At 42.9% G+C, this 24,052-nt stretch overlaps 3 long non-coding RNA genes across 11 annotated transcripts in view; 2 read left to right on the forward strand and 1 right to left on the reverse strand.

The window, feature by feature from the left end:
* LOC115306758 overlaps window positions 1-5,888 on the forward strand; it is a 28,907-nt gene extending 23,019 nt beyond the window's left edge. For all 4 annotated transcript variants that reach the window (XR_003915421.1, XR_003915424.1, XR_003915423.1 and 1 more), the window contains 3 exons: window positions 2,046-2,194; window positions 4,249-4,437; window positions 5,786-5,888. This is a non-coding gene — a long non-coding RNA (uncharacterized LOC115306758). The remainder of the gene's footprint in view (window positions 1-2,045; window positions 2,195-4,248; window positions 4,438-5,785) is intronic.
* LOC115306761 lies at window positions 2,815-8,513 on the reverse strand. Its single transcript, XR_003915432.1, has 2 exons — window positions 8,434-8,513; window positions 2,815-2,974 (listed from the first exon to the last, which is right to left on the reverse strand). It is a non-coding gene; the product is annotated as an uncharacterized LOC115306761 (long non-coding RNA).
* Window positions 7,731-24,052, forward strand: part of LOC115306760 — a 58,696-nt gene continuing 42,374 nt past the window's right edge. For 2 of the 6 annotated variants that reach the window (XR_003915426.1, XR_003915427.1), the window contains exons 1-7: window positions 7,731-7,759; window positions 13,546-13,784; window positions 14,854-14,969; window positions 15,132-15,199; window positions 15,581-15,700; window positions 19,580-19,634; window positions 19,720-19,758. This is a non-coding gene — a long non-coding RNA (uncharacterized LOC115306760). The other 4 variants (XR_003915430.1, XR_003915429.1, XR_003915428.1 and 1 more) reach the window with 4 other exon arrangements.

A 24,052-nucleotide genomic window follows, 5' to 3' on the forward strand; every position in this document is an offset into this window, starting at 1 on the left:
TATATATATATATATATATATATATATATATATATATATAATCTTTGGGGATTGGATTTTTTTTTCACTAAACACACTTCTCTGGAGATACCAGAGTATCTGACACCAGGTTGTTGCTGGTGTCAATATAGGTATACTTAATTTTATTATTATTATTATTATTATTATTATTATTATTATTACTACAAATTGAAGGTTTGTGGCAACACTTCCTTAAGCAAGTCTATCAGTGCCTTTTTTTAAAACGTGGATTTTCTAATTTTTATTTTTTATGAATATAATTTATTGTCAAATCGGCTCACACACAACACCCAGTGCTCATCCCAACAAGTGCTCTCCTTAATGCCCATCACTCATTTTCCTCTCTGCCCCACCCCTCCAACCACCCTCAGTTTGTTCTCTGTATTTAAGAGTCTCTTGTGGTTTGTCTCTCTCCCTCTTTTTGTGTAACTATTTTTTCCCTTTTCCCTTCCCCCGTGGTCTTCTGATAAGTTTTCAAGATTCACATAGGAGTGAAAACATGATATCTGTCCTTCTCTGACTGACTTATTTCACTCAGCATAATACCTTCCAGTTATATCCATGTTGCTGCAAATGGCAGGATTTCATTCTTATTGCCATGTAGTAGTCCATTGTATATATAAACCACATCTTCTTTATCCATTCATCAATTGATGGACATTTAGGCTCTTTCCATGATTTGGCTATTGCTGAAAGTACTGCTATAAACATTGGGGTACACGTGCCCCCATGCATCAGCACTCCTGTATCCCCTAGGTAAATTCCTAGCAGTGCTATTGCTGGGGCACAGGGGAGTTCTATTTTTTATTTTTTGAGGAACCTCCACACTGTTTTCCAGAGCAGTTATCGGCACACTTTTTTTTTAACAGCATCTGCTCACTTTGTGTCTCTCTGTCACATTGTGGTAATTCTCATAGTATTTCAAACTTTTTCCTTATTGTTATATTTGAATTGCTATAATCTCATGATAAAACGTCAATGGGTGAGTAGTTGCTTCTTATGGATGAGCAAAGAAAGTGGTTCTTGAGATGGAATTTAGTCCTGGTGCAGATGGTATGGAGACTGTTGAAATCACAACACAGGACGCAGAATGTACATAAACTTAGCTGATAATGGCAGAGTCTGAAACAAGGTCTACTGTGGGTAAAATGCCATCAGAGATGCTACGGAGAAATTGTCTGTGAAAGGAAGAGTCCGTGGATGCAGTAAAATTCTTTGTTATCTCTTTTAAGAAATTGCCACTGCCACCCCACCCTGGAGCGCCCACTACCCAGTTCCGTCTGCATCCGGTCACTCTCCACCAGCAAAAAGATTATGACTTGATGAAAGCTCAGATGATGATTAGCACTTTTTTAGCAATAAATTATTTTGTAATTAAGGTAAATACATTGGGGTTTTTTTTTAAGACATAATGCTATTGCACATTTAATAGATTTTAGTGTGATGTAAACCTAACTTTTATATGCCCAGGGAAGCCCAAATATTCATTTGAGTCACTTTATTGCAGTGGTCTGGAACCAAGCCTGTGATAGCTCTGAGACATGCCTCCAGGTCACTCCTTCTGCATTGCTAAGTAATATTCTATGGTGTGGATATGCCACTGTTTGTTTGACCATTCATTCATGGATGGACATCTGGGTTGTTTCCACTGTGGGGATGTTACCAATAAAACTGCTATGAGGTTTTTATGTGAAAGCTAATTTGTCATTTCATCAGGACAAATGGGCACAAGTGCAATTGCTGGGTGGTATGGTAGTTGCATATTTATTTGGGAAACAGCCAAATGGTAAAGTGGCTGTACCATTTTACATGCCAGCAGCAGGGTCTGAGTGATGTAGTTTCTCCACATTCTCACTGTCTTTGGAAAAAACAGACAGGTATTCCTTAGATCCTACTAGAGGTCCAGGTGAGTTTGGAAATTCAATAACTGACTTTCTTTCTGCCCTATTTTTCTAAAAAGGATGATGTTCTGTCTCTAGTTTAGCTCAGTAGGAGATTAATAATAAAAACCAATTGTTGTCTAGGTAGAACAACCCATCAAGCATTTTCCTTTAAGAGAGGATGACAAGAAAGAAAACACGCATTTCCTGGCTTCCCCAGCCCATTTCAAATAACATCAGAAATGATGACCATCGCTTGACCATCTTTTGGCCAGATTTCAGTCAAGACCTTGGTAAGTCATAGGAAATCACACACTCAAGCCAAATCAAGTGGGTAGAGGACACCTTGACCTGTCTCCAAGTAGAGAGTTCCATGGATGGAAGCAAAGACAGCAGAAAAGCAGGTTACCTTACCGGAGCCCACCCTGGATTAAAGGCTGCTTCTATGATGGGAAAAATTGAGCTCTAATAGTTGGGACTGGAGCCATGCTGGGATTTTCATTTTGGGGGCTTGACAAGACAAAACTGAGAAGCAGAAAGTCTGCTGTCAGCTTCTGCCATGATTGCCCACAGTGTGGTATTCTTGTTTCCTCCAGAGACCCGGCAACCTTCAGCTCCCCCTTGCCTCCCCAGCCTTCCCAAAGCCATCTGTCACTAATAAGTGGACTCTTTGTATTTTATTCAACACATACTTAAATAGTGGTTACTATTTTCTAGGCATCATTTTATATATATTAGCTCCATTAAAACTCTTAGCGACTCCATAAGGTAGGAATTATTAATGTCCCAGTTTCACATGTGAGGGATTTTAGATATAAAGAAGTCAGGTAACTTGCCCAAGGTCACACAGCTCATAAGTGACAAAAGCGAGATTCAAACCCAGGCAGCCTGGCTCTAGCATCCATGTCCTAAATTACTATATGATGGTGACTTTCTATTATCAACAAATATGCTTTAAAGGATTCTGTTTTTCAAAGGTCATTGGTATTTCAGTAAGGGTTGGGGTGCCAGACTGGCTCAGTTGGTACAGCATGTGACTCTTGATCAAGCTTCCCAGTGGGCATGGAGTCTACCTAAAATAAAAATAAAAATAATAATAATAAAATTAGGTGGGTATTTTAGAAAGGGAAAAAGCCTTCCACCAAAGGAATGAAACATTTAAATGTGGGACTTGAGACAGAAGGTAAAAGAAACATCTGTGGGCACCACTGTCTTTCAGGTATTTTTTGTCTGTGTCAAATCATGTCACCCAGGCTAAGGCAAGGACAGGAGCTCCACAAAGAAGAATTTATTCCATATAACAGCATTATCTTGTAGAAGTTATTTCAAAGAACTAAAACTAACATTTAAAAAATGGAATTACTGGGGTGCCTAGGTGGCACGGTCAGTTAAACCTCCAACTCTTGATCTTGGCTCAGGTCATAATCTCATGGTTTGTGAGTTCAAGCCCCGCACTGGGCTCTGTGCTGATGGTGTGGAGCCTACTTGGGATTCTCTCTCTCTCTCTCTCTCTCTGTGCCCCTCCCCCCTCATTCTCTCCCTCCCCCGCCCCTCCAAATAAATAAATAAACTTAAAAAATTTTTTGAATTACTTAATAATAAAAAAAAATGGAATTACTATGTGCCAGAAACTGAGGTAGGAGCTATACACACAATCTATCAACAGCTGTGTGGGGCACTAGATATTAATTCCCTTTTAGAGATGAGACAATTGAAGCGTTGAATGGTGGTGAGTGACCAAGGAATTTGACTGAGGTCACACAACCTAAAAAGGGCAATCCTAGTTAGGTCTGTCTGAACCCAGTCCTAGTTTGTCTGGTCTCTTCTTGCTAAACAAAAATGACTAAAAAGTTCAATCTTCTAGTTCTGTGCTCTTTATTTTGGGTTAGAGTATCAATTTTGGCAAATGACAAGGTAAGAATAGAACCTTCCATTTCCCTACCCATGAATCAGTTACTCCCTCAGATTTTCACATCATAGAATAGGGCACCACCATTAGCCAAGTACTCAGATAAGACACGCAGAGCTTGGTCTTTGTTACTCCCTTATCCCGTGTCCTTTCTGGAATTTAGCAGCAACTTCTGTCAATTCCATCTCCAAAATGCATCCTGAGTCCATCTACTTCTGTCCACTCCACTGTCTCCACCAATCTGTGGGTCCAGGCTGCCATCATCCATTGTCTCAACGTTAATAGTGCCTTCTGAGCACACCCTACTTCATGTGCAATCTACCTCCAAATGAAAACATCATGCTCTTCTTAAAATAAGGATTTGATATTGTCCCTGTCTTGCTTAACATGCTTCCAGCTGGTTCAATGCCATATTCCTGCTCTCTCACTAACCCCTAGCCAAAGCAGAAGAGCCATGCTCCCCCAAACTTGGAGCCCTTCAGTCGTGGGAATGTCTCCTTCCACTGTTCCTAGGGTTGCTACCTCCTCAGAGAGACCTGCTGAATCTGCATTAGACATCCTACCTCTGCTAAGATTAAATGTATTAATCCATCCACCTGAAGACCCAGACCAGTCACCTGGCATACAGTAAGCACTCTGTTAATGTTAGTTCTTGTTACTGCTTTGATCATTGTTGTTCTATGGATACTCCAAAAATGCATGCGGAGGTGATCAGTTAAAAGAAGTAGGAAAGAGGAATAACATCAATATCTGAGCCCCCAGGACCTTTAGAAATTTTCACAGGAACAAGAATGTGGGCTTGTAAATTATCTTCTCTGCCTTAAAACAAATTATTGCTGCTATCATCACACACACACACAGTTACTCTGTGCCTAACTGAAGTATGTGAGACAATAGCAGCATAACATGTATTTTGAGAAAATACAAGAGTACTTAATATATTGTTAAAGGTAATGTCTAGAAATGTCTGATTTTCCTTTTTTAAAAAAACATTTATTTATTTTGAGAGAGACAGAGAGCACGAATGGAACGGGTCAGAGAGAGAGGGAGAGAGAATCCCAAGCAGACTCCCTGCTGTCAGTGCAGAGCCCAACGTGCAGCTTCATCTCATGAACAATGAGACCATGACCTGAGCCGAAATCGAGAGTTGGATGCTTACCGGACTGAGCCACCCAGGCACCCCAACCGATTTTCTAAAATAAACTTCACCCTGGCTCTCACAGTCCTGCATCTCCTGTTTTTCTATTACTTAGCAAAAAGTACCGAAGCCAAAGTTTGTCCTCTTTTTCATTTCCCAGTATGCTTGCTAACAATCTGAGAAATAACTTCTGGAGACATGAGAAGAGGGAAAAAAAGTAAGAAAAAACTGGGTTATTATAACCCATGAAATGGATCATTAGACTTTGTTCAATTAACCACTACGTTTTAACAGAGATAGAGGGACAGTATGGAAACCCCACGCCCAACAGGTTGTGAGGCCAGACTCTTCTCTGACAGATGGTGCTCTGGTTTATGCACAAAGTTGTCCATCACAGCAGTCCTTGTCATATATCATGTCCAAAGCAGGGGCCTGCTTTCATAGATTAAGGAACAGCCATTTGATGAACTATCATAAAGCCATTAACATGATAATGGCAAAGAAATTCCAACACATTATACATTACAATTAAGGACATACAGGACTCTGAATGGGATGCATTAAAATTGTCATTGTGCCATTGTGCTAGCTGCCCTTGTTAAAAGTTTATTTCAGGCATTGTCCCAAGTGCGAACAGATAGGACTGGCTTGGAAGGAGCCAGAGATGGCATCGCACCATTGACTCCTAAGCTATTCCTCTTCATCCAAAAGTTAGGATTAGAGACACACCAAAATATTAATACTGCCCATCATTGTAGGTTTTTCTTCTCTGTTCCTCTGTAGTTTGCCAATGTTCTAACACTTAAAAACAAAAACAACGCTTTTGTTCTCTTTTAGAGTTTCCCTGGAAACTTCCAAAAGGCAGCTGCTGTGGTATCACATCATCCCTCTTCCCTCCGCAAATGTGTAAATAAAGCAACATCTCTATGTGTTTAATTTATGACAGGCTAAACGTTCCCTGGTAAGCCGATACTTTGACCAGAAGTCTGTGGGTGGACGGGTGTTGTGTTTTCTTTTTTTTTTTGGTCATAGCTTCTTTTGGCCGATAAACTAGCACTTATGTGTTTCCCTTTTCCGAACCTCCAAATGACAAGTGTCTTTGTGGTGAGGTGGCAGTCCAACTGTCACTGCCACCATGAACAGTCCTGGACACAGTTATTTTTAGTTTGCTGTTTAAGCAATGGTTAGGCTGGGTAACCGGGGGCCTTGAAACCTAAACTTCTATGACCCAGCGCATGAAGCCAGTGAAGAGAGAGCAAGGTGAGGTGGGCAGACCTCTTTAGGAAGGTCCAAGCACCTGTTCTCCAGATGGGCTGGAGAGACAAGGCAGACATATTGTCTTGGGTGAGAAGATTGGACTCCACTTTTTACACAGGCGAATTTTATCAAAGAAGCTCTAAAACAGAAACATGTTGACTCCAGTGGATGAATGTAAAACCAGGCAGCCTCAGGAACTAATTATAGCGATGAGGCTGATGATAATAAGCAGAGACTGTGGTAGACATCTGTTCTATGGCCTGCTCAGCATTCTGCTCACCCTTCTGACAAAGCCCGAAGCAAGGTGTCTGACCTCCTGCTGGTCAAGTAGTGGTATGTCACCAAGTGAGGCCAATTAAGTCTCTCCAGGGAAGAGAAATTCTGTGTGAAGTGACATGAGGGACCTCTAGCTAATGGGGAATCCATTCGTTTCTCCAACCTAAGTTTCCCAGCTTCCTATCTTGTACAAAGCCAGATTCCTTAGCTTTTTATTTGATTCTGTGAGCTACCTTGTGGCCTTCTAATGTATGTGTGTGTGTATTTTTTAATTTTTTAAAAAGTTTATTTATTTTGAGAGAGAGAGAGAGAGAGAGAGAGAACATGGGGGAGGAGGAGAGACAAAGGGAGAGTGAGAGAGAATCCCAAGCAGTTTCCACGCTATCAGTGCAAAGCCTAACAAAGGGCTCAAACTCACAAATGTGAGATCATGACCTGAGCTGAAATCAAGAGTCAGACACTTACCCGATGGAGCCACCCAGGAGCCCCTAATTTAGTTTTTGATTAAGTTAGCCCAAGTTGGTTTTTCTTTGCTTGGAACTAAATAACTCTCCCTTAAATTAGAACCCCAGATATTTCACTGAATATGCAAATCTGTGTCTGGCTCTGGACAGAAGGTCAGTTTCTCCCCCCATTACCCTCCACCTCAACATCCCACCTCAAATATTTTCAACATAGGGAAAAATGAGTCCTCACAAACTGTGACATGCGGGGCTTTATGAAAGCATTGGTAATTTCCCTCCCCCCCTTCCTTTTTCCATGAATGCAAACTTCTTACTATTTCTGAACCAGGGGAAGCCAAACACCTCATCTCAAAAGGACCCTTCAGACAGGAGAGGGAGCGAGGGCCTGCCCACCGCCTGAGTCTCATGGATTGCTGCTCTAGGACCTGACTTTGCTCATCCTATGGTCCTTGAACTGTAATCAGACTCTGGCATTGACCTCAGAGATCAACTACCTCTAGCAGAAGCACCTCAGACCCTATGAGAGAGGTCGCTGGATGTCAAAAACAGTCCTCTCAACAACATGGGGCTCTGTCACAGCAGTGCATAAAGCATAGCCCCACCCATCCCAACAAAATCTTGCTCCTCCATCACAGCTACACACAGAGGCAACGTCAACATGAATGGCACAGTATGGACAATGACCCTCTATTGTCGCCATAGCCACTGTTGCTATTCCTTTGCACAGCATGGACAAGATTTCCTAGCTCCATAGGATATATTTATATTTCAAGGCATCTCTAACTTCATTTGATGCATCTCAAAATCCCATAAGGTAAGAAAAGCCAGCAATATTAGTTCCATTTTACGGATATGGAAAGTGAAGTAAGTGGTGATACGTCATGTTCAATCTTGTAGGCCTGTTGCTGACAATAACAATGGTGGTCATAGATGTCAAATTACCAGACCTCTTTCCCAGAATCTCTTTACAGTGCAGCAGAAACAGTAATAGTTCATATTTATAGAGTGCTCCCTAGGGGCTTCAACTTTATTGAAGTAGATGTGATTGTCCTTGTTTTCAAGGTAAAGGGACTGGGGCTCAGAAAGATTAAGTAATCAGCCTACAACCACATAATTAGTATATGGTTGAGTCAGCATATGAACTCAAGCAGTCTGACTCCAAAGTCACGCCCCGAACTAGAAAGCCATATGTCTGTTAGTCCACTTAAAAAGGAAAAAAATCCATTAAGAATCAATTTGCCAGACTCTTAAGACTTTGTTCTGTTCTAATCTGACCCCCATTTGTAACACTTGTTAGTCTGAGAGTAAACATCCCAGACTCACCACGGGCAGAAGTGGCTCTTCACAAATATTTTTAGCTCTGAGTGAAAAGGTACAAGAACTCAAAGGAGAAGGTGTCCAAGCCCATTGCGTAGGCCCAGATGGCTTATAGGGCTTGAGTAAACACTCAGCTCGAAAATGCTAACAAAGTTCTCAGCTTTGGCTTACCTCAGGCTGTGCGTGCCAGACCAACAGAAGTAGTAGCCTGGAAAACGTTAAGGATCTAATCAGTTCATGCTGAAACCAAACTTGACTTCCTTCTGCAGTGTTTATCTCTGCCATGTTGGTCTGCACAGCCCTGCAGACACCCAAATGTTTCAGGAAACCCAAAAGCCTAGGCTAGCAATACTCTTTTCAAAGTAGTGTTCAGAGGCTGGGGAGGGAAGGCAGGTCGGGGAGGATCTTATGAATAACATAAGATCAAAGGTTTGATAAGACTTGGATACCCACAGACATTGGAAAGGTGTTATGCCCACATAGGCAACCTGGGGCAAATGGATGAGGGCATGGAAACTGGGAATTGGCAGCTCTGCTGTCTCTCAGTGCCCCCTCTTCTCTTGGAAAGTCTACTTCAGACACTCACTGCCCTCAACTCTTACCATTTCTCCCCAGAACTGGGGCCTCTCCAGGGTCTTCCACACAACTTTGTCCTGCCTGGCCAACCCCCTGGGCTGTTTTTTTATAAGAAGGGGTCTTTAAGTGTGTTCCCCCCATAGCTGTTCATCCTTTTTAACTACTAGTGACTAAATCAAGGCTGATAAGCTAACTCATGATTTGTATGCTATTGGGTGATAATCGCTTAATCAAGTTTCCCTCAGGGAAACTGAAATCTACCCTAATAATAACCAATAATAACTCACTGTGGGAGCTGCTTTAGTAGGGCTCTTTGGTGCTTGCTTTTATCCAACTCTCCTTATAGGTAGGGTCATGGGATGATGGCCTGTATGTCACATAAGGACTAAGGCATTTAATTCTCAGTGAGAGATTTTCCAGCATGTTCTCCCTCTGTTATGGCAACTGTGAGTCATTCCTTGAAATGGAAGTGTCATAAGAGTAAAGAAGCCTGGATCCCTGAGGCACCATGTGGAGGACAGATGTCCCAGAGGACCATCCAGACCTACAATGGATTTTGGGTGAAAGTAATAAACTTCCTTTATGTTAATTTACTAATATTTTTTGTGTTATTCATTATAGCAACATAGTCTGGCATTTCCTGACTGTTACAGCTGGTAACTCTTGATCACTTTCAAATCATAATCCATAGTTTGGCTCCTATCTACCATTAAGGAAGATGTGTGTCACTTAGCTGTGTGACTTTGGGCAAGTTATTCTCCTTCCCCAAAATGAGCCTCGGTGTTCAGTGTAGGACTGGATAGCTGGTGTTTTGCAGATGTAAGATTCTACTAGATGGCAATCCAAAGTTGCATGGGACCTGCTCTCTGAAGATAACTACTGCATGTTAAGGCATGGAGATGTGTCCCAAAACAGAAATGTTTAACTCAAGCCAAATACTTTTTACCTGGTTGTCTCTATAAACAGGAGGGTCAAGAGCCCAGGTTGACAGTATATAGCATGTGTTTAGGAGGCTCAAAACTGTACCAAGAGACCACAAGATATCCCATTCCCCTTTAAAATACGCCATTCTATCACCTCTCAGCTATCAACATTTGTCAAACGAGAGCTGGTTAACTTGAGCATCAGGCAGACTTTCTCAAAGTTTATTTAGAAGTTAAATTAGTAATTCCCAGGGACACCTGGATGACTCAGGTGGTTGAGTGTCCAACTCTTAACTTCAGCTTAGGTCATAATTCCAGGGTCATGGGATCGAGCCCTGTATCAGGCTCCATGCTGAATGTGGAGCCTGCTGAGTATTCTCTCTCTCTCTCTCTCTCTCTCTCTCTCTCTCTGTTCCTCTTCCCTGCACAGTCTTCCTCTAAAATAAAAAAAATTTTTTTTTAAAGTAGACGTTCCCAGTTAAGAGGGTCACATCATCTAAAACAATACTTCTCAACCCTTTTGAATGAAGACATCCCTGCATGCAAAAACTCTCCCTGGATGTGAGTGTGTGCGTGTGTGTGTGTGTGTGTGTGTGTGTGTGTGTGTAACTAGTACTGTCCACCAATCGAGAAATGCACTATTTAAAAAATAATTTCAGTGAATTTTGATTCATACATTTGAAAAATAGCACATCTGTTATTCAAAATATTTAAACATATGATATATTCAGGCCACAGGTATGTGTGTATATTTGTAGACTCCTTGAAATAACTCAGGCTTCCCACAGGCTATTCACACCCAGGGGCTGGGGACTATAAACCTAAGTGATCTAAGGGAATATTGCAACCTGTATTTGGTTCTCACTTCCTCCTCCTCCTCCTCCTCCTCCTCCTCCTCTTAGCTTCTAATTCTCAGGGAAGAAGATGCTAAGACAGACTGAGGAGTGAGTGCATAAGATTTTGGGGGAGTAACACCTGTGAGGAAATGTGAGGAAGCAAGAATGGTTATGAGGAAGCCACCCGATCAGGACACAGGGCAAGATCACCTGTTGAATCCAAGTCCTCATCAGGTGGAAATGGCAAGGTCTTTGTTCCACGGCCTTGCTCATTTACTGGGTAGGGCCACTCAGAACAGAGTGTGACTTTGACTCAAAGGTTGCTCACAGAGGAGGCTGTGAGGTAGCTACCCTCTCCAATGCTGGGCAGTGTGTCCTTTCTTAAAGGGGTAGCAGGGTAGTATATCTGTATCTGCCACACCCCACGTTCCCCCCTAATTCTGTGAGGCAATTTTACCCTTCGTGGTTATTCATGAAGACAACAGAACTCTATGAATGGCAGTGTGAATTGCCCTTGGGAAATAGGCCATCTCTAAACCAGCAAAATTAGAAAGAAAATTATAACCATACATAAGTATAGTTGAGTCAGCTAAAAGGTGAGGTGCCCCTAGGATATGGGACTGCCTTGCATTTAAGCAGAATCTCCTTCTGCAGAGGGAGCTCACTGCAAATCTGAAATAAGATCAGAGAAATGCTGGCTTCAGCAGTCTGGCCATCCTCTGCAATGATCACGAACCCTTGTGAGTAGGTGAGTACTGCCCGTTTACTGTGGGGAAGGAAATCCCTTTGCTAAGAAAGATGGAGCAGTCAGGATGGTAGGAAGCAGCCTAGAGAAGGAGCCTTAGGGGGAAGGAGTCTTTTCTAAGTGTCAGTCCCTTCACTTAGCCTGGGCTACAAGGGTGTGTTTATCATGTGGCACGAAGAACAGATTGAAAGTGATCCAGCTGGTAGAAACTATCTACAATATCAAACCTGAGAATGGGAGCAATGTCCTGTTAGTCCAGTTTCAAACATGGGAACAGATAACCTCCAACGATTTATCTTCCATAAGCTACCATGATAGTTCCCAAGTGAGAGCTTATGTAGACCAGAGAGAGTGGAGGGGAGATGGGATAAAAGAAAAGCTAGGTCACCCCCTAACCTTGCCTCCAGCCTCCTTCAAAAGAGTGGTCCCAACCTTATGTGTTGTACATCTTAGGATTTTGTGTAAGGTAACATTTAAGAAAAAGTTCTTTGACGAAGATAAATGAGTCCGATAATTACAGTTTCCTTGATCTCACCTAAAATCTACTAAAATAGAATCTTCCAGGAGTGTATTCTTCCAAAATGCTGCTCAGTGCACCTCCTGATAAGGATGGCTAGCTAGATGATAGATGACATAGAAAGAAGTTAGGTAGATAGATATATAGATAGATAGTATATTTACCAACATACTAATGTATAACGCATATTGTAACATACACACAAAAGAAGAAATTTTTATTTTTAAAGAAAATTTTAAATAAATATAATAGAGGCTCTAGTATTTTCTCTTTGTACCCAAGGGATCATCTTGATTTCCCCTGATGTGGGCACACTTTACACTGGAGCTTTCTCACAGTCTTGTCTATGATAGCAAGAATGTGTGGGAAATGAGGGGATGACATAACACTGCCTACAGATGTAAATTCATCCCACTATTTTTAATGGCCTTCAAGCCACTAATATAGTGAGTGGTACCTCCATCCTAGCCCATTCCTTCCTCTGTACCAGGGCTAGGGCTTAGGAGAAGAGTATGTAGTGACTGTAGTTGATTACTACAAGGTGGGGAGGTGGGGAAAGAATACATGTCTTTTCCCAAACCAGATGGATCCTTTCTCCCTCTTCCCTTTGAGCACAGATGAGATCCAATTTAAGCAAAGTTGTATTTCAAAACTGAGCTCTATTCAATCACACAGGTTTAGAACAATGAGTCGAGCTGCTGACACTTTAGTTGCTGGAATGCTCTCTCGCTCAACTCTGAAAGTCAGTCATCAGCATGTGGGCACTGATGTCCAGGCAACAATCAGAGAAGGACCAGTGTGAGGGGCCTTGTCCTTGGGCAAACTGGGTGGGTATCAGTGGAGAGGAGATTTCAAGTGGGCAAAGGCAAGGCTCATCAACACCCCAGGGACTTGGGACATATGAGAAAGGCATCACATGTGTTTGTGTCACTTCTGTGACTCAGCTTCTATTTCAGCTACTGATAAATAAAGGACTGTTTCCAGGTATGCTATGTTTGGTTAAACCCTAAACTTGGACATTAAGTATAGCCCTAAGTGTCCCAAGACTGCATTGCTCTAAACCACAATTATTTCGCACATGTTGGATTGAAAAGAAAATTAAAATTAGAAGCATAAAGAAAATGAAATAAATGTCTGTGGGTTTCCCACACAACCTGCAAATCCCCCTTCCGTAACAGTACAGCACCACAGTTCTGCTTCTGTTTTGACAGCTCTTTCCACCCCGGGGACCCATTTTCGGTACTATTTCCCCAATGTGCTTTCCCCCCTCCCCGTTTTGTTCATTCACAGTCTCTCACCCCGCACCCTACCCCACGCCTTTCCCTCCAAATTCCCAGGTGCCAATCTGCTTTTCCAACTCCACCTCCAGATACATGTACAGGCTTTGCCCCAAAGCCTCCCTAGTGAGCAATATCACTTTCTGGGGACGGTAAGCACTGACTCATTGCCTCCTTCTTACCACAGTTTCCAAAACACAGTCTTATTTCACCCTTGTCTCTACCCAGATCTCTGAAAGTCTGGGCCACCATGTACGTAAACAGACTCCTAATGAGGGATCCCCTGCTCATCTTCCTAATACCCTCTTCCTCTCCATCCCTCCTCTGATGACTGTCCTCCCAAAAGTCTGAAGAAAGCAGAGCTTAAGGAACTAGGACCCTTCAGGATCCATCTTTCTCTGTATCTCAGGCTTCTGGTCAACAGAGGAAAACACGCTTTTGCTGTTAAAATGAGACTTGAAGATTTTTAGAAAATGACACTGTGAAGATAAGATGGCACCACGGTCAATTCCATCTTAGCAGCACTACGTGGGATGGAACATTACAACCTAAAGATGAGTCCATATTTTCTCTGAAGTGGGGAGCTAAGTGAATTGTACTCTTTTTTTGTTCTCCCAGCCCCAATGAGAAGCGGCAAGGGATTCAGATGTGAGTAATTGAAGATGAAAGCTCTCAAATTTTTATGTTGAATACAAGCTTATTTATCCCTTGATCAGATCCATACAAAGCAGTACCTTTAAGACATTGATATGAGGGTTGCATGTTCAAAAGGAGAAGGAGGCTATGCAGCAAAATCAATCAGAGTGTGCTCTTAAATATTGCCAAGTTGAAGCGTCTTGTATTGGGTATTCCTACCTCTTTTGGTCCTCCCCCTGCTGGAAAATCAGTCTCCTGGTGACTCAGAATTAGTTCAAGATACTTCCCCACACCCTTAGTCTCTGTTGAGATTAAGCCTGTTCCCCACTGATTTCTAACATTGACCCCACACACCCTCAGGGGATCCCTCTAGCAAGGTGCACACAGCTTTTTATTCAGGAGACAAGAAGTGGCATGTGTCACAGCCTGTGCCTTTAAAACTCCTCAAGCCAATGAACAGTTCTGCCCCAGCCTTCCTGGAAGAATTTATTCTGAAATTCTTTAGTCCACCGTACCTTCATTTTCCAGAAGAGGAAATGCCTTCTTGTCTTCTGGAACTGCTGCTTGTTGTGGCTTAGATTTTAGAGAAAGTGTGATCTAGAACCCTTGGAAATGCATGCTCATTACAAGACTACTGAAACAAACAGAACAAACCAAACCAACAACAACGACAAAAAGGAGGTGTAAAATATCCCCATGAATAACATTGAATGCTGTGCCTGAAATGATGTGGTGGGGATGGGGCCCCTGCAAGGAGTCTGCCCATCTGGTCACCAGTCCTCAGAAAAGAAATTCACATTCCACGGGGCTGGACGGTACTCTGCAGGTCATCTAATATTCCTCGTGCAATATGTTCAATCATATTTGGGAATTAGTGTCTAACTCAGGAGCTTCTCAGTAGTAGGGAAACCTGTTTCCCTGTGAAGATGAAATAAGCCCAGTGCTAGGCAGTCATGGTGATTCAAGTAACCAGAGGCAAATTGATCCCTCTTCTGCCTTCATCTACCGTCCAAACAGAGCTCTTAGCCAGGACTCTCTGTTCCTGCCTTTGATCCCTTTTCTGATGCCCTTCCTCTTCCAGAACATGTGAAGGAGGCAGAGGTTAAGGAACAAGGACTTCCAGGATCCAGTTCTATTCTGTACGTCAGTGATCAGATAGAGTATTTTTGGTGCCAAGGAAGACTCTGAAGTTTTTAGGTAAATAGTATTATAAAATTTAGAGTAGTAGGTACAGTCATTTCCAACTTCAGTTCTCTACCTGGGAAGGGAACTCAAAGAGGAGTTAAATGTTTTCTGAAGAAAGATTTTGTTCAATCATTCATTCTTTCATTCAATTAATTTTATCTTTGTGTTCATCAGATCTGAGGATAAATAGCCATCAGTAACCACAACTCCTCTCATCTCCTTGGAGGCCACAGATCATATAGGTACCTCTCCATTTTGTTTTCTAAAGGCAATGACTTCACTGTGCCATTGAGAATTGAGGGTTAATTCACCGCTTCTATGTTGTAAGATCCAGAGTCCTTGAACATAAGCAACAGAAATCAACTCTGGATTAATAGAAACAGAAATGATGTTTGTGGACAGGGTTTAGGGATGTTCACAGAATAGGCAGGAGAGTGAAGTCTGGGGAAAAAACAGAAACTAGGGCAGGGCTGAGGATACAGGGTACAGTAAGCACCATCAAGGTCATGTCTTAGGAAGAACTCATTCAGGACATGTTGTGGATACTACCAGTGGTCTAGCTAACCTCCTTCTGCTGTTTCCATCATTTCTGCTGATTAATGTATTTCTTTGTGTCCCTCCAGCCTATGTCACGATCAAGAGACTCCATGTCCTGCAGAGAAGCATCTGATTGGACAAGTGGAGGTTACAAGCCCATGCTGCCAGAACTCAGAAGTTTCCTCTTCAGGTTTCTATAGTAAGAGGTAGGGCACTCAATTCTACCAACGCAAAACAGATCAGGGTGGGGAAGTCCCCCCAAAGGGGAACAGGAAGGGGGACAGCCAAAAAAAAAAATAGTAAGCATCCACCACATATTTCAATTTCCTCCAATAAAGCCAAGTCTATAGTCACTCCTTATAGAGCTGTCTCTCCAGTCAGATCTTTTAAGGGTCTTTTCTTACACATATGAGAAACTCTTTGGGAAACTTGCATGGCTCATTTGGTTGAGTGTCTGACCTCGGCTCAGGTCATGATTTCGTGGTTCTAAGTTCAAGCCCCTCACTGGGTCCTGTGTTGACATCTCAGAACCTGGAGCCTGCTTCAGATTCTGTGTCTCCCTCTCTCTCTGCCCCTATCCCATACTCTCTCTCTCTCTCTCTCTCTCTCTCTCTCTCTCTCTCTCTCTCTCTCTCTCAATCTCAAAAATAAATATTAAATTTAAAAAAATAAAGAAAAATTCTTAGCTGTAGGGCCCCACCTTGGGTTATGGAGTATAGCCCTTATTTCTCATATTATTTGGTCTCTTCTGCCAAATTCTGGCACAGTAAACACATTGTTTGTGCTCATATCTATTATTCCTTCGGACACTTCCAATACAAATTTGATGTGGCTCACAAAATTGTATACATTATAAAACAGCTCAATGAAAAATGAACACAAACCAGTTGGGTCCCTGTGTGGTGGCCACTCCTCTCAGTATTTACAGGGAAGTGGGAAGCTAGCCAGGGAAGATGGGGTCAGTCTGGACTCTTGCAATCTCTTGAGGCCTGATTGGTTGGTTGGGTCCACAGGCACGGAGCATGTCATATGTGTTCATGACAAGAAAGAACTAGGCCAGTGAAGGGGGCTAGAGTCACGGCAGGGACTGGCCAGGTGGCTAAACAGGACCATGGACACTGGGCTGCAAGAGAAACCACAGCAGGCCTCCTGGTGGTTAATAAGTCAAGGCTGAAACCAACAGCAAAGGGATGCAAGAGCTAAAATCAGGTCAGAGCACCAGACTGGGGCTCCACCCAGAAATGGGCCTTTTCTAGAAAGGGGCTTGCCAAGTGCTGCCTCTTAGAAGGGAAGCTGGAAGTGGTTTTTCCAAGAGTTCACCAAACCCAGAACATTCAGAGTGGCAGTTCTGAATCTTCATCAACATATTATGCTTTAATCGGAAAAAAAAAATCAAACATTATGTTTTGAAATGAACCTTCCAGATAGTAAGATGTGGTAGAAGAAGGCCTGACTTTTATTTGCATCAAGATTCTTCCATTAACTAGATGTGTGACATTAGGTAATTAAATTCCTCAGGGCCTCAAATCCCCTCTATTAAATGAGAAGATTGGGCTAAATATTGCCTAGGGATTCTTCTAACTTTATATATAGCTAGTCTACATCAGGTGCCTGCGTACGCACACACACACATACATACACACACGCATGCACGCACCAGGGAGGATGCTGCAAATGTGCTCCAAGAAGGAAGTCTCACAACACTGTGTGTCTCCTCTGCACGGAGGCTGACACTGGAGGAGGCGAACTTCCCCAAAACCACAGCTGCTGAAATGGCTCCAAGGGAGTTGTGTTTAATTCCTGTTTCCTAACATCCTGGATGTGAGGTCCAGCAGAACTGATAATGGGGTACTTCCCCCCAAGTGACTAACCACACGCTGAAAGGGGGAAAACCATGCTACCCGACGGCTTAGCCAGTAGTGGGGAACCGGGGCCAGAAATAATAAGCCTGACCTGAGGACAGAACAGTTCACAGCTCGAGAATGCACGGTGGTAGCCCAGCTAGGGTTTCCGTTTTTCCAAGACAAACCATGTTGGCTTTGATTAATCTCCCGGTGGTAGCTAAATTCCCCTCCTTTACTCACATCCTATTCCCAAGATTGCACTGTGATCCATTATCAGAGGTTTGGGGGGAAGTCTTTAAAATTATTCAACCATTCTAAGTGACATGCATTTACCAGCCTCTCCACTGAGTGACTGGCTGTGACTGGGCCAGTCATCACAAACACCACAGTAAACAAGACCAACATGACCTGTACCTTCACGGGACTTATAGTCTCCGAGGGGACACTGAAAACCACCAAAAAATATAACTCTGCAACAAGGGACATAAAACAAGAAGCGGGTGCGGTGCAGCAGTGGGCAATAATGGGAGGGGGTAAACAGGAAGACATCTGCATAGAGCAACTAGATGTCTCTCCGTGAAGGTAATGTAAGAGCAGAGACAAAGATCAAGTTTCATGAAACACAGGATAGGGTAGGAGCAGTGTTCAGAAGGGTTGTGTGTGGTGTGTGGTGTAAATATGTGTGTGTGTGTCTGATGTGGTGGCATGTGTGTGGTGTATATTGGTATGAATGTATGCATGGAGTGTATGTGTATGACATGTGTAACATGTGGGGTGTGTATGTGTATGTGTGTGTGTGTGTGTGTATGACACATCGAGAAGTGGAGAGAACAGTAGCCAAACTGGCAGAGGGAAGAGCACATTGGTAGAAAACCCCACTGACGGAAGGAGCAGCGAGAGGTCTGTGCGGGTGTGGCACAGGGGAAGTGATAGAAGACGAGACTGGTGAGTTGGGCAGAGGCTAGATCACACAAAGCCTTTCAGAAATCTGATATTTTTCTCTTAAACTTTTTTCCAAATTCAATAGGAAAGTGCTAAGGCATTTTAGAGAGGAATAATGATGAACTGGTTTCCATTTTCTGTTTGTTTTGTGGACAACAAAATAAGAATACAAATAAAATTAGAAGCAAGAAGTCCAGGTAGGACATCATCGTAGTTTGTCGAGGAAACGGTGAGGACCTGGACCAAGTTGATCTCGGTCCTGAAGCGAACACTTGGCAACATGTCCGGAGACAGTTTTTAATGGCTATGATTGGGGGCTGCTACTGGCATCTAGTGGGTAGAGGGCCAGGGATGATGCTACACATCCCAAAAATGCACATGATATGCCCCCAAACGAAGAAAGGTTCAGGCCCAAATGTCAAAAATACCAACGTAGGCAAACCTTAGATTAGCCAAGGGGCGGAGAAGTGGAAAGAAGTAATTGGATTCGAGATGCATTTTTTAATTTGAAATGACAAAGAATTTTAGAGATTGAATGTGGAATGTGAGAGAAAGAAATAATCCAAAGATGGTTTTCAGATTTATGTCTTGAGCAACATAGCAGGAAAACATGCTGGATGGATAGGTATTAAAATTTCTGTCCAGCAAATAAAATCAATTGCATAGTTTTAAATTCCAGAAGTACTATTTACTGATTGTGGGATGCAAAAATACACAAGCATTCTGCCTTCGTCCCCCATCTATAAAATGAGGATTATGATGTACCTACTTCAAAGTATGTGATGAAGATCAATGATTCCATCATGTGAAGTGTTTCAAACAGGCTTGGCATGTGATCAATAGTTGAGTTTTATTTATTTTTGTTGTTGCCACTGTTGTTAATAATATTATTATTACAGTCTGGATCTCACATCCCAGATGGGACATATGAATGTGTGAGCCATCAACATAGAGATGGCTACACCAACATAGACAGTATTTAAAGCCTTGGGATAAGTATATACACAGAAAAGGTCCAAGACTGATCTTGGATACTCTATTGTTAGGATATTGGGGAGATGAGATGAAACCAGTGAGGAGACTAAGAAGGGTCAGATGGTGAGGTAAGAGGGAAGTCAACAGAAAAAAGCATTTCAAGGAGTGGATGTTCAACTGGGTTAAGAAGATGAGAGAAAGACATCTCCTGAGTTTCAAGGTCGTAGGTAACTATGGGGGAAGGTGATCGAGAAGACATGACCACAATTGACCCATGAGTTGCACCCTAGCAATCCTCACCCCCTACCCTGTCCTTATCTTTAGAATGTAGGTTCTGCTTGCCTTTCCTGTTCCCAGAAGCTGCTCCAAGGACATGGCTGTAAGATAGTGATGTGCTGAGAATGGCGTGTGTGTGTCATATTCATGATTGAAACCCAATTAAAGCCTCTTCAAAAACTTTTCAGATTTGGCAGCAGGAATCCTTTCATCTTGTTGATGCCCAAGTAAGTCCCCTTTGCTTGTTAAATTGCCACATCCCATTCAGGAGTGGTGTCCTCTTTCTTTGGTCTCTCCCTGCCCTCTGCGTATGGAGGCCAGCTTCACATTACACCTGGGAGGCTCCTGGGATTGTTAATAACTGACAGTAACTTTGACAGAAATGACTTCTTCACTTAAGACATGGGAATGGAAGCCAATCTAGACTGAGCTGAAGCCTAAGTGGGAGAAGACATACGATAGAGTGTGTGGGGACTTCAGGGGAATTTTGGCTAAGGAGAGCAGAATTGGTGGGGGACCTGTTAAGTAAATGAAGGACTGTTAGGCTGAATTTTAAGGTAAATACTATTATAATTATATATTGATGGGGACAACATGGTAGAAGGGGAAACATTGGGGATAGAGGAGAGAAGGTGATAAGTCAAGTATCAAAGTCCTTGCAAGGCTGAGAGAAGGCAGGAGAGAGTGGTTGTTGGTTAGATGGGAGACACTTTGTGTTTGGAAACACGTCAGCAGGAGATGGCCACCATGAAGACAGGTTTGTAGTTGCTCGCTTAGGGAAGTAGAGGTAGTGCATGTCTGGTCACTTTTACTTTCTTAGTGAAGTATGTAGGGCAGGCAGGGCCTCAGACAAAAGTAGAGGAAGAGAGTGTATTTTGAGTACAAAACAGTCACCTTGGAAACCACGAAAGCTAGACATCTAGAGAAGAGTGGTAGAATTGCTAGACATGTTTTGAGACTTATGATCATGGATTTTAAGTGACACCAGTGAACTTTATTCTTTGATTTTCTTCTGCAATGTCCAGTTGTTCAGATAGAAGTATAGAGAAGGTAGGAGGTAGAACATGGCATTCACTGAGGAACTGGAGTCTTGCCAGATGAATGGGACACCGGGTGAGGCAATGGAGTTGAGGGTATTTGCAAGAGGGTGATTATAATGGTGGTCCATGTAATCTAAGCTAAGGGGAGTTGAGAGAAAAAGAGAGAGACAGACAGAGTTTGGTTAACAAGAAAGCATGCTTAGCAAAGGGGCAGGAGAGAATGCGGAGGACACATCCTCCCCACCAGAACTGAGGTACATGGGGTGTGAACAAACAGTCTCTGGGTAACAGACCTAGAAGTAAGTGGTGGACTTGTGGGCTGCGGTAGTAGGGCCATGAAGTGGAGTTCAGAGAAGAGGCCAAACCAGCTTCAATCCCTATTTGCTTTGTACACAGCAAAGTCTATTACACAATCCAAGGTCCGAGCCTGCCTGCTTAAAGCCTCTTCACTCCCAACCCCCTTCCCCCACTTCCAGTGCAGGGAGAAGATTTTTAAAAGGTTGCAGATTAAAAATAACCACAGAGTAAGCTAATTAAGCAGCATGGGTGGTTTGAATAAAAGCTCACACTTAGCACCAATGCGGATTAGGTGGAGGCTGTTTTTATGAAATCTACATTGTTTGAGAGCCATCTCCCCAAACCCCACACCCAGCATTCAGTTCAAAACATACTTTTAAGTTGCTTTAAATACTCTAGATTCAAATACCTTATAGATATTATCAGAGAGGGGGGGGGGAGGGAGAGAGATAGAGAGAGTTTAATTAATTCCAGGATTGCTATGCCTTTTAAATTTTATCCTCATCCTTATATACAGCAATACCCCAAAGCTATTCATGGTAATCGTCCGAGATCAGGGAGAGCAATGCAATTATAGTTAACATTTATTTAGTGCTTACTGCGTTCCAGGCATTGTTCTAGATTCTGTTCCTTTGTTACTGTGTTTGATGCTCACGACACATTGATGGGGTTTCATCCTATTTTAAAAATAGGAAAAAGAGACATTGCAGAGGTAAGGCCATCAGGCATGAGGGGTAGAGTCGAGAAGGTCTGCAGAGCTTGCGCTTTTAACCATTCGGCAATGCTACCAGATTCTGCAAATATATAGCATGTCCTCTTCCTTTGTTGTCCAGAGCAGACACCACCGGCCTGTCACAGAACTATCCCACCAAGTTTGGCCCCTGATCTGTTGCTCTGGGGGCTCTCACTAGCTGATGAGTGTTGACACTAGAGGAAATCTCTCTGCCCTTCCAGGCCTAGACCCTCCTCCCATGGCCGTTCCCATTTTCCCTCAAACCCCATCTCTGGCCTGCTCTCAAGGTTGGTTCTGCTTTGACTTCTATACTCAACATATGGTCTTGGTCTCTCACAAGTCCAAATCGGGCTGAGACTTGGTCCCTCACTGCCCTTCTTCTGGTTCTTCCTCACCCTCACCCCATCACAATCTGTCTTAGGGAGTGATTTGGTCAGTGTTGATAGGCATCTATGGTGAGGAGGTGAAATAGGGACAATGGGCAGGAAAGAAAGGGAAAGGTCTTAGTGCAGAATCATTCTTGGACCCCTGAGCCTCAAGCCCTCTACAAAAAAATATCTGTATAGACAGTATAGATTCAGAGGTTTAGAACATCAGTCATATTCTGAATCTCCTCAGTTGGAAACATACCACTGAATTATCCTGTCCACATCTTTTTGAGTCAACTGAATTAATAACACAAGAAAATCTTTTCATTTTGGAGGAAAAACTTGGATATTTTTGGGGCATCAAAGGTGCTAATTGGGGGTCTGAAACGTAGTGAGTTCTAACAAGCCATGCAATATTGGGAAATTTTTTAACCCCTCTGAGCTGAGGCTGGTCCGTAAAGCAGGCGAATCAAGTAGAGGGCCCGTCGGTGCCTTCCAGTCTCAGCATTTTGTGTCAACGCAGCCTCAGTCTCTGAGGCGTCTTGTTACCTCCCCAGTTACTCCCCACAGTCACCAGGAGGTGCTCCTCCTATACGGATGGGACTTCTGTCCATTTCCACAGGTCAGATGACATCTTATGTCTCCTGTTGTGACTCTGCCCACTGCTATTACCTATGCTGGTCCCTGAGGTGCTGCTTCTGTGGTGTTTAAAGTACATCTACCTATCACCACCACCATGGCGCTGGGGTATCCATGTCCTCATGGTGTCAATGCTCTTACAGGACTTGTACACTGTAGTATCAAAACCCGAAGCAGGACTGCCAGACTCCAGCACTGACATCTGTCTGAACTGTGGGTGCTCTTGCTAAGAGGTATTATCAAGTTATCGCAAAAACTTTAGAGGCCCCACTCAAGTTCTTGACTGCATGTCGATCTCTCCTCTATTTACACAAAGAACAACATGAATTGGCTAAACACACAAGACTCACAAAATACAGGATTGATCTAATCTGTCCCTGGAAACCACTGAGACAAACCCATTATCTGAGGAGCCAGGACAAGTTATAATTAGAAGCCCAGTGAGTCACAGCTCACGGGAGTTAGCTCAGAGGTTCTTGCTCATAAAATGACACACTAGTTTGACATCTGCTTGGGCTCATCTTGGGCATCAGAATTTAGCCTGGTATAGGGACTGAGGGAATTTATTAAAGTAAGACTCATGGAGCAAAAGAATATTCAGGCTGTGCCCAGTCTCACCAGGAAGACAGAGCATTAAATACAGGAAATACAGAAAAAGTGATAGAACTTTTTTTGCTAGAAAAAAATTCCCTTTACCACATACATTTTCTCTTTAATTTTTCTTAAGGAGGTACAGTTGCTAATTTAAGCCCTTCACATCCTTTCCCAGCAGTGAATTGAAATTATGAGTTTACTGTACATCCTTGCAGGCCCAGTGGATTCAGAAAGAGAAGGAGTTTTAAAATCCCAGCTCCATTACCTACTTACTGGCTGTGTGATGGTGAACAAGCTTGTCAAACTTCCTAAACCTTAGTCCCCTTGCTTACAAAATGGGGTTTGTGTGACAATTAAAAGGACACTTATATCGCAGCAGCTGGCTCCGGATCCCTCCCACGGGTGTTGCAATCCGTATGCGGTTCCTTCCTAGTGGAAACCGGCAGATACCAGCTCCGGGTCTTCCGTCAGACACAGAACACACCCATGCAAAGTGCTAATGCTGGTTCAGCTCAGCAGACACCTTGTCTCAGGAAAACCATTAGAAACCCCCAAAGTACTATATTTTTCTCCTGGTAAGTAGCTCACTTCCCACAACTTCCCACCACTTTATGTTAAGTGAGCCCAACAAATGAGTCACTCTACTTATAGATGAAATTTGGGGAGCCACACCCAAAACGGAGGCATCTTGACTTTTCATGAGAAGCTGTCAGTACCATCAAAAAGAAAGCCTAGGGAACCCACAGTTAGAAAACCCCAAGCTCCCAAGCCACCTCTGAATTCATTTGTAAATCCAAAACCTTAGCTTATTTTTTTTAAGGCAAGTTTTAGTGGCAGCTGAGAGTCACTG

The sequence above is a fragment of the Suricata suricatta genome, chromosome 11 (genome assembly GCF_006229205.1).
Source record: "Suricata suricatta isolate VVHF042 chromosome 11, meerkat_22Aug2017_6uvM2_HiC, whole genome shotgun sequence".
In the NCBI taxonomy this organism is placed as follows: Eukaryota; Metazoa; Chordata; class Mammalia; order Carnivora; family Herpestidae; genus Suricata; species Suricata suricatta.